Raw genomic sequence first — 13,526 nt, 5'->3', positions numbered from 1 at the left:
TGAACCCTCTGAGACCAAAGGATACATCATCCTGCCCTCACCGCTGGGGCTGAGCCCTTGGCTGGGTTTGTGAGTCTGCTTCAAACTAAAGAGGAAGAGTTCGTTTTTTAAAGAAATAGGCCATCTGGGGAGCCCTCTTGAGGATTATCCTATAAACCAAGTCAGGTCTCCATCAAAGCTTTTTGTGTGGTGGTTGTCTTAAATAATAGAACTTAAATTCTATTAAAGTGTTACATTCTGATGATGACTATGCAACTATGTGATGATATTAAGAATTACTGACTGCATATGTAGAATGGAATGATATCTAAATGTTTTGTTTGTTAATTTTTTTATTAATAAAAAAAGTTAAAAAAAAAAAAAAGCACCACTAAACCACACACACACAAAAAAAAGTGTTACATTGTGGTGGGTGGCATCAGCCCAGCCTGAGAGCTGGTTGGAAATGCAGCACCACTGAATTACAGTCTGTACTTTGGCAGGGCCTCTCTCCAAGTGGTTCCCTTGTAAAGGTTAAGTACCGATTTAAAGTATGCCCAAAAGTATTGTAAATCTTGACAAACAAACATGCAAGCATAAAGAATACCCAAAAGTGGCATTTGAGAGTAATGGAATATTTTAGGCTGGGGGAGGAAAACAGGCCAACATTAAGAACCTATGACTGGTCAGGTATGATGCTGGCTAGATTCTTTAGGGACCTCCTTTGTACCCCAGCTAGTCATTCCTATCTTACAGGTGAGGAAATGGAGAGGTTGCAACTAATGAGGGCATCAGATCCATTTTCTTAAACATAAAGTTACCCATTAATGCGTGTGGATATTCTTGCATCTGCTTAGGTGAGTTCATACGTTTCTTTAGCCGAGTGTTTTAAAAAAATCCTGTAAGGAAAACTATAGGAAGAGTCTGTTCTGCCATTGCCATGCTCCTAATTCTAACCCAGGCCTAGGAACTCTCAGAACTGGAGTCCTTAAGATATTTTTTAGTCTCTTTCTGATAACGTATAGTAAAATGTATCACAACTTGCAGCAAAGTTCAGGGAACCAGAAGTCAGAGATTACCATATTGGCTACAGTATATTTTGTCCCTGTCATAGGATGTGGGATAAAATTGTAAATGGTACAACTGGGCAATGTAGTGTCTGTGTTACAAGGCCCTACAAGATGTGTGCCAAGTCCTGTTGTCACCTCTCTGACCCACCTCCAACTCCAACTGCCTTTCTTCTTTCTGCTCTGTCCACATTGGCTTCCTCAAAAATGTCAGACATGTTCCTACCTTAGGGTCTTTGCATTTGCTACCCCCTCTGCCTATAACACTATGCCCTCAGATATCCACATGCTTCATTCCTCACGTACTTTAAGTTTTTACTCAAATAGGACTTTTCAAATCTCTGACAAGCCTATTCTAAATTGCAACATCCCCCACCCAAATGCTCACTATTCCAGGGCATTTATCTCCCGATCTAACACATTATGGATATTTATTTTATGTGTTTATCTTCTCTATGAACAGAGACCTTTGTCTTGTTTATCATTTTACCCCCAGCTCCTAAAACAGTGCCTGGCACATAGTAAATACTCAATAAATATTTGTTGAATAAATGTACCACCACCACTCCTTTATTTCCTTCTCTTGTGTAAGATTATGTACTGAAAGGAAAGTGACTTGAAAGTCACTAGCAATAGTTTCACATAACCTAGTGGTTCTATCAATGATTGTTAACTGAGTTTTCCCAATGGAGAGGGGCATGCTTTCTGGGGTCACCTTTTTCGCTTGCCTTGAATAGACTTTCATTCTGAGAATTAAGAAGATGAATATTATTATAATCCCAATTACTTTGTTTTCCAGGATAATTGGAATAGGTTCTCCAGAGATGGTGACTCCTTTGGGGAATAAACTGCTGCCTGGGTAGTTGAAAGAGAGCAAGGAAAACATTTCCTTGGGGGCAGGTACCCAGCAACCTCTAAGACATCTGGCTCCCTGACCCCTGTCTTGCCAAGTCTTATCTATTATACTCTGGAAACAGCCCTCTTCTTCCCAGAGTCCTCACCCCTAACGCTTGCTTGTGTCACTCCCCTCATCAAAAACCCTGCAGGGGGCCACGGTGGCTCAGCAGGCAAGGACGCTTGCCTGCCATGCCAGAGGACCCGGGTTCTCTGCGGTGCCTGCCCATGTAAAAAAAAAAAAAAAAAAAAAAAAAAACCCTCCAGGGGCTCCCATCACCAAGACTAAAATTCACAGTCCTTATCATGGCCTGCTTATCATGACCTGGCCAGACTGCTTCGCTGATCTGGTCTCCTCCCACCTTGCCACGCCTGTCTTCTCTCTGCTACCAGAACCTGCCAAGCCAGCTCCTGCCTCTGGGCCGTTCTACTTGCTGCACCTACACCCACCCCCAAGTCCTCAAGATAGACTGATGGCTCACTCCCTCACCTCTTTCAGGCCTTGGCTCAGATGTCTCCTTCCCTGAGGTACCTTCCCTGCTGTTGCTATTTTAGTCAAAACACAACCCCTGCCACCCCAGCACTCCTATCCCCTTTCCCTGCTGTTTCCCCCGTAGTAGTCATCATGTTCATTTTACACATTAAATTGTTTATTTGTTTCCTTCCATCAGAATATCAACCCATGAGGAGAGGGATTGCTAATTTGTGTTCACTGCTGTATGTCCAGCCTACCTGTATGTGTCACACACACACAAAAAAAATATGTGTTCACTGGATACTGGCATTAAGTCAAGCTGGTAAATTGTGCTCTGCTTTTCTGTATCTTTACCAATTTTTTTTGGTCTGCTTGACCTATTGCAAGGGGTACATTGGCACCTCCCACTGAAAGGGTAATTTTATCAACTAATCCCTGTAGTTTCATTTTTGCTTTTATATTGAGGCTGTTTTATTTTAGAGCTTCCTAATGGAAAGGAATATGAGAGATTGATTGCCCAAAAAAGCCTCGATTTCCGAACCCTCCCTGTACCCATACCTTTCACAATGTGACTTTGCAGCTCCTCCCATCAGGAGGGAGACTCTTATTTCCCCCACTTTTTGAATCTGGACTGGCCTTGAAACTTGCTTTGGCCAAAAGATTGTGGCACAAATACTGTAGTTCTGAGCCTCAGCCTCAAGAAACATTGAACTCTTCCACATTCCCTCAGATCCCTAAGTTTGCCATTAGAGCAAGCCTGAGAGAGCCTTAGAAGCTGCATGAAGACAGCTGAGGTCATCCTAAAGTAGTCAACAGGCAGCAGCCCCCAAACATGTGAGAGCCTAGCCAGAATCACCGAGCCTAACCTGCAGCTGCCCACAGATGCTGAAGTGAGCCAGGCTGAGGCCAGAACTGCCCAGCTGACCTGTAGACTCATAAGCCATAATATATTTATGTGAAGGCTCTGAATTTGAGGGTGTTGTGTTCTGCAGCATTATTGCGGCAATAGACAACTGAGACAAGTAGTGGTTTTCCCATGGTTGATACCTCATTTGGATCTCAGCCTACCCAAACCATCAAAGGCAGCTTCCCAGTCTCTCCCAGAATGCCATGTGCTATTTGCTTAACAGGACATCACTCTCTGAAATTGTTTACTTCTTTAATATCTCTCCCACACGAGAATGTCAGCTATGGGAGGTCAGAGACCTTGTCTGTTCTGTACACTGCTGTATCCTCCGTTTTCAGCACAGTATCGGGCTCCCCAGCATGATAGCTAAAAGGTACTTGTGTCCACTGAACACTAGAAGTGTGGCTCCTCAAACTGAGCTGTGTTGTAAATGTAAAACACACACTGGGTTTTGAAAACTCAGTACCGAACAAAGAATGTCAAATACCTCATTAATAATTTTTATACTGATTAAATACTGAAATGATAATATTTGGGGTCTATTGAGGGGGGAGAAAATGTTATTACAGTTAATTTCACCTGTTGCCTTTTACCTTTTTCACCATGACCACAAGAAAAATCAAAATTACCTTTGTGGCTTGCATTCCATTTCTATCAGACAGCACCGATATAGAAGCTCAGTAAATATTTGTTGAGGGGCCTCTGGGTGTCACCTGCTAGGAAAGCCAATCTCCTGCTGCTGCTCACCTCTGCTGGGGCAATGCAATTTCAGGTATTTCACTTCCAGGGTGGACGACTTTGGAGGTGGGATGGGCAGCAGGGATGGAACATTCCCCTCTCTGCCATCACACTCAGGAGAGCTGGAGAGAACAGAGGTAAGCCTGCCGCCCAGGGCTGAGTTGTTTTCCCCAAGGGAGAAGAGGACTACCATTTATTGACCCTACTCTTTGCCTACTAACATGCAGGTTTCTGTTCATTGACTTTTTACTACACACCTCCTTTTCAGGGACATTATATTACCCGACCACTTGACTGAATACAAACTTAAGGAATACAGGATTTTGGGGGTGCAAGGGTAGTTCAGTGGTAGAATTCTCATATGCCATGCAGGAGACCTGGTTCAATTCCTGGCCCCATGCAAAAAAAAATTCAACAAATGGTACTGCAATAAGAGGATAAGTTACATGGAAAAAGAATGAAATATGACCCCCACCATACAGCATACAAAAAAAAAAAATACAGGATTTTAAAGTAGGTCTTGTCTCTATCCAAAGTTCACAGACATGAAGCATGTGCTATCTTGAGCCTTAAATACCAAGCAAGGTGGAGGAACTCCATCCTCTTGCTGGCAGACAGACAGAAGTCTCTGAGGTCAGTTTATCCAGGCCACAGCACCTTGTCTTAACCCAGCGGTGTACAGTGCCTTCCTACCCTGCCCACAAGACAGCATCCAGATGCTATGATGAAACTGAGAGGGGTCTCCTCCACCATAAGCTGTTTTCCCTTCCTTCCTAGCTTCCCTCATTGGGTCTGGCCTTTGGGGCAGAGAGAAGGGAGAAGCTGGGATTTCTGAGAAATGCTTATGAACAGCCTGGGCTGGGGGTTCTTTGTGAGATGAGCCCCAGCTTTTGGTTGGGTAGGAGAACATCTTAGCATGCTGCCACCTCTCGGCACACGCCCTGCCTGGCCCATCATGTGGGCAGTTTAGACAGCCTTGACCCTTCCCTGGGTTGAGGGGCCTCTCCCAGGAGAGGAGAAATCTCTCCTTTGTGTGATTTATTTCATTATGTATGGGGTGTTGGTTCCTCTGGGTGAAAAACGATCATTCTTCTGTTGGGTTTTCCCAGCTTGAGGCAAAAGCTTTTGGAAGCGCAGGCAATCCCTGTTTGGAGGATTTTAGTGGCTGAGAGAATATTAGAGTGGGGAAGGCAATTACCTGACGTTGTCAACTTTCCAGGTCTACTGTAGTTCCCAGTGGATCCTCTCCTAGACCCTCCCCAGCACGCAGGAATCCCCAGCCCCTGGCAGTCATACCTGCTCAGTTGGGACCCACATCCATGGTGGGGGGTAGGGGAGGACATGTACTGCTATTTACTCTCACCCCACGAGGCAAGTGGAGAGCAGATGACAGCCTGTTTTAGAAGGAAAGGAGACAGTGACTTGTTTCACCTCATCATTGAGTTAATCCCCAAGAAAGGCTTCAAACAGCGCCCGGCTGGGAGTCAGTGCTCCCAAAGTGTTCGCGGGTGCTGTTATCATCGCCAACAGCTGGGCCCGGGCAAGGACTCCGACTTGATAACAGTTTGGCAATAACCCTACAAACTAGCGAACATGGACAGGGAAACTCGTGCCATGACTTTAAAAGTATCCTCTGCGACACTCCTGCGTGCCCCCCACGAGCGCGGTGACCCGCGAGTCAGGCTCATACCTCCCGGAAAGGGAAATCAACCCCACCGTGGCTCCCCCCTCCCGGGCTGTCAGGGCCACCCGAGGTCATCCGGAGTCCTGGGGAACCCTCGGGGATGGAGTCGCGGGCCGGGCTCAGTCTCACTAGGTCGGGTCCCCTCCCCCACCCACCTGGGCGGGGCGTGCAGCTTGGCTCCACCCGGGCCCGGCCCTGCCAAAGGCGCACCCAGCCCTGCCCTCCGCCCGTGACCTCCCTTCCTTGGGTCCTCGGCCCAGGCCCGCCGCCAGGTGGCCTCTGCGGCCCCGGCCATCCGCTGCAGACAGGGGTCGGTTTGTCGGGAAAACAGTCAACCCCTGGAATCCGTGTCCAAAGGAGTCTTTTTAAAACGACTGGCCGGGGCTGTGTAATAATTGACTCGCTTTCGTCTACACCCGCCTTTTTCCTTTAGACGAACAAATGTTTACCCGGTTCCGCCCGAGCTAGGGCCGGTTTGTTTATTAATCCACAGAGGCTGCTGCCCGCTTTCCAAGAGACCGCTCTGGGCCTGGGGCTAAGCATGAAAACATTAACATTTCTAACAAACGCACCTCGGAGTTGCAGGCGTCGGCTGGATGCCCGCGGGGTGCCAGGAACCGCTTCTCCCCGGGGCTCCACTGCCCCCGGGGGTGGGATGGGGAGCCGACCCGCGCATTTGCAAAACCGTAGGCGCCGCCCCGGGTCGCCTTTATTATGCTGACGACTTTTTTCGCGGGCACTTCCTGGCAGACGGACTGCCGGGCGGTTTAACCCGCCTTCGGAGGCTGGCCCGGGCGCGAAAGGTCTGCACAGGCTGCAGTGCGCCCGGGCTCTGGGTTCCGCCCGGATCCCGGGCGGTGCTCGGGAGTCGTCGGGGCCCGAGGACTGGCCGGTTGGCAGTGGGATTAACCCGCCCGTCCCCATCCGAACTTTGATCTCCTCTAAGGCTGAGTCCAAAAGGGCTTAGCAGCGACAGGCACCGCGCCAGCGCGCACGGTGCTCGGCGGCTCCCTGGAGGCCCCTCCCTGAGCTCCCGCCCGCGCGTCCCATCGGGGGACGGCCTGTGCAGCTGCGCGGGGGCCGCGGCCCGGAGCCCCACCCGGGAGCCCGAGGAAGGAAGTGTGGGCACGAGCCCGCCGTCCGGAGGGCGCGCGTCGCGGAGCTGCAGTGCCACCCAGCCCCGCGGGGACTTGGACCTAGTGGTCTCTCGGCCTCGCCGCGGTAGCCTCTTCAGCGTTCGCACCCGAATCGCGCTACCTCGGTGCCACCGAACCTGCTTCCACGTAGAAAACCCGAGGCGCGGGTTCCGGCAGCCTCTCCTCCGACCCCTCGCCTCTCAAGACCCGCTGTAGCGTTCAAGTACAAAGCTTTAATGGCGTTTATAACTATCTGTGCGCGCCCTTGGCTTCCCTAGCCTTGGCTTCCCACGGGACAGGACCTCGGGTCTCCTCCAAGAAATGCGGGTTGAATGAATTGTGAATGCCGGGACTTCTGTGCCCAACCCCAGTTGCATTCCACCTCCTTCAGAAGCACGAAGATGCCTCCGGGAGGCCGGGGAAACGGAGTGAGGTGTGAGGTTCGGTACCACGGGGACAGTCATGCCAGTCCCCTACCGCGCATGGGTTTTAGGAGACTTAAGTGAGTCAAGGGCCCCTGCCTCTTCAGGCCGGGGAAAGCCGTTGATAAGCTGTAAAGTATCTCCTTCTGCCCAGAAGCCGCAGAGGGCTTCCTGACTTTGCTAAGCCTCCAAAGTAGCCCTTCCCACCCTTCGAGAAAGGCACATGCTCTGTTAACGTTCCATACCCTGAAAAATGCACGTGCCCTAACGATTTTGCAGACCCCCAGACCATGAAGTTTGTCCAGGTCCAGGTTTAAAGAATCACATTCCAGAGCCTTCCCAAAATTCCAGAGCAGTCCCGGGACACACCGGCTTCCTTACTATTCCCCTGCAGGGATTTGAGCTGTTCAGTTTCAAGGTTTTTGCTAGCTGTGGGCTGGTCTCCAGGAATACCACTCCTTGAAGTTCTCTCCCTTCACTGTGGCCAAAGGTCATCGCCTCTAGACTTGAGGAAGCAACTTGGTGAACCTTCTGACTTGGGTCCAACTGCCTCCTAGCCTTTGTCTTCATTGGATTTGTCTCAGTCCCTGTGAGTAACACACTCCTGGGGCAAGGCCTTTCTCTCCTCTACCTTCCCTTCTCCCCATTAGTCCAGCAGATTCTCAGTACTGAGCAGATTGCCTTCCTGATCCGGCAATGCCCAAGCCTTCCTTTGATGACTTCACTGCTAAGGTGAATGGCGATGCCACCAAAGATGGTTCAGAGGTCCCCAGGGCCCTGGAAGGCACACAGAATCAATCCTTGGGCTTCTGAAAACACGCAGGATTCCTCCGCCCAGGACCAGCAATAGGCTGGAACTACTTTTGGGCTTCCCAAATTGTGGGTTCTGCTGACATCCTATAGATTGTTCCCACTTGGAGGTCTCTCTGCACCAGACAAGTGAAGTTGGAGGGTGTGTGGGTACCAAGGTGTGTGGGGAGGGGTACTTAAAGCCTAAAACCAAAATGACATCCATAGAGTTTGTGTGGTTTTTCCATCATATAGCAATTAATGCCACGGTGCTGGCTTCTTTTCTCTTCTGGGTTCCACTGGCTACTGGCTTCCGGCTGCCCCTCCCCGCCCCCATAGTTTCTCTCTTGGTGTGTGAATTTCATTTTGTTTTTATAAAGGACTTCAGTAATACAGATTAAAATTTAATCTGACTCAGTTGGGTCACACCTTGACTGAAGCCTCATCTTGAAGAGATCCTATTTGCAATGGACCCACATCCACCAGATGCAGACAAAGATCAAAAACCTGTTTAAACTGGGTACACAGTTCAATCCGCTACAGAGGGCAAGATCCAGGGGTCTCCACTTGGAAATCTTTACTCCATGGGTCAAGGAGCTGTTGTGGAGATTCTTTCTCCTACTGGCTAAATATGTCTCTTCAGGAACTGGGTAAATAACCTCAGGATGGGTTTAGAGAATGTATCAGTCAGTTCAGACTAAGTTATATTGAAGTAACAAATAACTCCAAGCCTCAGAGGCTTACAACACTAAAAGCTTCTTTCTTTCTCCTCTTAATATGTCTGTCATGGGTTAACCTAACTCTGCTCCAAGTCGTTTTTCTTAAGTACCTAGGCTGACAGCATTCACCACCTAGGATGTTGGCAGATGGCAGAGGAAAAAGACATGGTCAGGCACACACTGGCTCAGAAGTGACTTATGTGGCATATATTCACAATTTCATTGGCCAAAGTAAAGTAGGTCTGCCATCTACAAAGGAGGAATGTGTGTTCTTTCTTTTTCTTTTCTTTTTTTTAATGAATATTTTTATTTAAGAAAACAAACAATATGCTTAGGGCTACCAAAAATGGATATCTTAGTTAGTTTAACAATAGGCATATTTAAATATAAAGTATCCATATAATTATTGTAAAATCTGCATTTGCTCAGTAAGTTTCATACACCAATTTAAAATTAAGGCAACAAGGAAAATATCTACATATTCAGATAGCAAAGTTCTTAAATTTTAAGTATTAAACATTAACTTAGATACCATTTGATCAGCTGTCAAAACTGTGAATGTTCTCAAAATGGATGTGTGTTCTTTCTACAGGAAAGTAATAGTGTATCAGTATTGGCCTTTCTGGTCCCTGATATCTGGGCCACCCCCTCTGCAGGCCTAATGTCAATGGAGACTTCAGTGGGGCAGGTTCAGGCCAGCACACCATATGTCACATGAACACTATAAACCCGCTTCCTACCAGTGGATCTAGAGGTATTTCCTGGGTCTCCAGGGAATAGAGTTGGCTCAGAGCCAACGTCCAATAAACCCAGAAAAGATTATTTTCTTTCTACATGGCACTGTCAATCTGAAAAAGAGCTACCGTGTGTACTTTGCATACTGTGTACCCTGTGTACTTATAACCTGCAAGTTATTGTAAGTTCCTTCCCCAAGGTTGTATCCATTTGAGGGCCTCTGGACCTGAAAATTGATTTGGTCTAGGAATCAGGAAAAGAGGGGTTTCTCTCTATTATGCTGGTTCGAGCCAAGCCTCCATTTACCAGGCGTAGTTTTTCTGCAAAATCTGATCACGTAGGTCCTTGGCAGGCCATCTCGCTCTCTCTCTCTCTTTTTTTAAAAAAATATTTTTATTGAAAAATCTTCACACACAGTCCATCCATAGAGTACAATCAGTGACTCACAATATCACACCATAATCATTTTTAGAACATTTGTATCACTCCATAAAAGAAAAACAACAACAAAAAAAACACTCATACTTCCCACACCCCTTACCGCTCCCTCTCATTGACTACTAATACTGCAATCTACCCAATTTTTTTTACCCCTTACTCCCACTTATTATTTATTTCTTTTTTATCCTAATTTTTTTTTTTACTCACCTGTCCATACCCTAGATAAAAGGAGCAATAGACACAAGGTTTTCACAATCACATGATCACATTGTAAAAGCTATATAGTTATACACTTGTCTTCAAGTATCAAGGCTACTGGAACACAGTTCAACAGTTTCAGGTACTTCCCTCTAGCCACTCCAATACACCATAACCTAAAAAGGGATAGCTATACAATGCATAAGAATAACCTCCAGGATTACCTCTTGACTGTGAAATCTCTCAGCTGTTGAAATTTTATTTTGTCTCATTTTTCTCTTCCCCCTTTTGGTCAAGAAGACTTTCTCAATCCCATGATGCTGGGTCCCAGTTCCTCCTGGGAGTTCTGTCCCACATTACCAAGGAGATTTTCACCCCTGGGAGTCATGTCCCACATAGGAGGGAGGGCAGTGAGTTCACCTGCTGAGTTGGCTTGGAGAGGCCACATTGGAGCAACAAAAGAGGTTCTCTGGGGGAGACTCTTAGGCATAATTATAAGTAGGCTTAGGCTATCCTTTGCAGGAATACGTTTCATAGGGGCAAACCCCAACATCGAGGGCTCAGCCAATTGAATTAATCTCCCCCATTGCTTACAAGAATATCAGAAATTCCCCAGATGGGGAAGTTTAATATCTCCTCCTTTCTCCCCAGGCTCCAAGGGGATTTTGCAAATATTTTTTTTATTTTCTCCCAAAATTACTCTGGGATGTAATGGGGCACATCACACTAACCTGTACAAACCAAGAAGATCTCATGCCTTATTCAAGATTCCATGTAATTATGGTGTTCAAATAAACTGACCATACAAGTTGAATTAGATAATGTGCTACCCAAAATATAAATTTGCACCAACATCTCTCTCCCTTTAGCCTCACACAGAAGTTGAAGTTTTAAAATATGGACCACATTGTCCTTTACCCTGTATTCTTATTTACCTTATCCAGATCAGTTTCATTCATATCTCTAGTCAGTCTGATCACTTACTTATTTATTTTTTTGTATGCTGTATGGTGGGGATCACATTTCATTCTTTTTCCATATGAGTACCCCCTTATTGCAGCACCATTTGTTGACTTTTTGTTTGTTTGGTTTTTGTTTCTTTGCTTGCCATTTGTTTGGGAAGTGAGTGGACCAGGAATTGAACCCAGGTCTCCCGCATGACTGACAAGAATTCTACCACTGGAAGCCTCATCACTTTTTCAATTTTTTAAACAGTTGCTATGTAAGGTAATGCTGACTTTCATAGTTTCAGTGCCCTAACTCTGAGTCTCAGGTGTCACATAAATACCCAAAGTTTCAGGGAACAACCAGGTTGTACAAAAATAGCTCAGTATCTCAGAATTTAGAAATAGCAATTACAATTCCCTATATGCATTGTAAGAGCTTACAATCTAGGAGTCTTTACAATAGGCCCCAATCTGATAACCCTTAATTTCCACTTCAATTCTCCAATATTGTATATTATAGTTAGTTCATGAGACATGATAATATTTGTCTTTTTGTTTCTGACATATCATGTCCTTAAGGTTAATTCACTTAGTTGCATGCCCATACATCCATCTCTTTTGCTTCTGGGGCAACTCATGACCATTCTGAGAGCCATACTGATCTGTTATGTAAGGGCACTGAGATTGGTTGCAAATTCAGCTAAATGTAGAAGCTATGTTCTTCTCCCCTCGGTCTAATGGCACCCTCAGGATCTCTTCCCTCATGCATTCCAGATTGTTGCTCATGCAGCTGAATTTTGTGATTCTTTTTGTCTGTAAGGCTTCCCCTGGGTTTGACTTTGCAATCTGACCTTCAAGCGTGCTGGATCTTCACTCTAGTCTAGTAGTTCTCACCTGGGTGCACATTAGAGTTTCTTTGGCAGCTACTGAGACTCAGATTAAATTAAATCAGACCTAGGAGTAGATCTGGATCCAGTGCTGGATGAAGATGTGAAGAATTGGCTTTTTGCAGGTAACTCCAAGCCTTCAAGCAAGGTGACTCAACAGACATGCAGGGTCAGTTGGATTAGGGGTACTATAACTCTTCTTGCATTTTTGAAGATCCTACTCTTTTCTCATCATTGCCTTAACTTTCACCTAAGAAACTTGGTGAGGTTATGAATTCAAATTATACTGTAACTATCAAACAATTGTTCAAACTTTAGGTCTGATTTTTGGCCACCTCATACCCCTTACCCCTCCCTTTCATTGGTCACTAGCATTTCAAACTAAATTTATTTTAACATTCGTTCTCCCTATTATTTATTTTTATTCCATATATTCTATTGTCTGTTGACAAGGTAGATAAAAGAAGCATTAGTCACAAGGTTTTCACAATCGCACAGTCACATTGTGAAAGCTGTATCATTATACAATCATCTTCAAGAAACATGGCTGCTGGAACACAGCTCTACATTTTCAGGCAGTTCCCTCCAGCCTCTCCATTACATCTTGACTAACAAGGTAATATCTATTTAATGCGTAAGAATAACCTACAGGATAACCTCTCAACTCTGTTTGGAATCTCTCAACCATTGACACTTTGTCTCATTTCACTCTTCCCCCTTTGGTCAAGAAGGTTTTCTCAATCCCTTGATGCTGAGTCTCAGCTCATTCTAGGGTTTTTCTCAATCCCTTGATGCTGAGTCTCAGCTCATTCCAGGATTTCTGTCCCATGTTGCCAGGAAGGTCCACACCCCTGGGAGTCCTGTCCCACATAGACAGGGGGAAGGTGGTGAGTTTGCTTATTGTGTTGGCTGGAGAGAGAGGCCACATCTGAGTAACAAAAGAGGTTCTCATGGGGGTGACTCTTAGGCCTAATTTTAAGTAGACTTGACCTATCCTTCGTGGAGTTAAGTTTCATATGAACAAACCCCAAGACTGGAGGCTCGGCCTATCACTTTGGTTGTCCACACTGCTTGTGAGAATACCAAGAATTCAACTTGGGGAAGTTGAATTTTCCCCCATTCTCACCATTCCTTTAAGGGGGCTTTGCAAATACTTTTTTATTCACTGTTCAAATCACTCTGGGATTTATCAGGGCATCACTCTGGACAAACCAAAAATCTCATGCCCTACTCAAGGTTCCATGTACTTATGGTGTTCAATTAAGCTGTCTACATAAGTTATATCAGGAGATGCACTAGTCAAAATATAAATTTTGTACCAAATAAACATTTTTTGCTTTAGTCTCACACATAAGGTAAAATTTTAAAATATTAATTACCATATGTTTTCAGCACCATGCAGTAATGACATTCCTTTGTTCTTCCTCATGCAAAAACTTTTTTTAAATTTGTACATTTAGTCACTATCATAATACACTCTAGGCATTCCTAGATTATACCATCTCAGT

The 13,526-nt window shown here is 45.7% G+C and overlaps 1 long non-coding RNA gene across 1 annotated transcript; it reads left to right on the top strand.

Annotated features, from left to right (window-relative positions):
• Nucleotides 1-1,808: 1,808 nt before the first annotated feature.
• On the top strand, nucleotides 1,809-4,167 carry LOC143653012 (uncharacterized). The gene is made up of 3 exons (XR_013161008.1): nucleotides 1,809-1,946; nucleotides 2,334-2,468; nucleotides 4,110-4,167. It is a non-coding gene; the product is annotated as an uncharacterized LOC143653012 (long non-coding RNA).
• The last annotated feature ends 9,359 nt before the right edge of the window (nucleotides 4,168-13,526 follow it).

Source organism: Tamandua tetradactyla, chromosome 13 (assembly GCF_023851605.1).
Source record: "Tamandua tetradactyla isolate mTamTet1 chromosome 13, mTamTet1.pri, whole genome shotgun sequence".
Classification (NCBI taxonomy): domain Eukaryota; kingdom Metazoa; phylum Chordata; class Mammalia; order Pilosa; family Myrmecophagidae; genus Tamandua; species Tamandua tetradactyla.
This window is presented reverse-complemented; position numbering and strand designations above follow the sequence as displayed.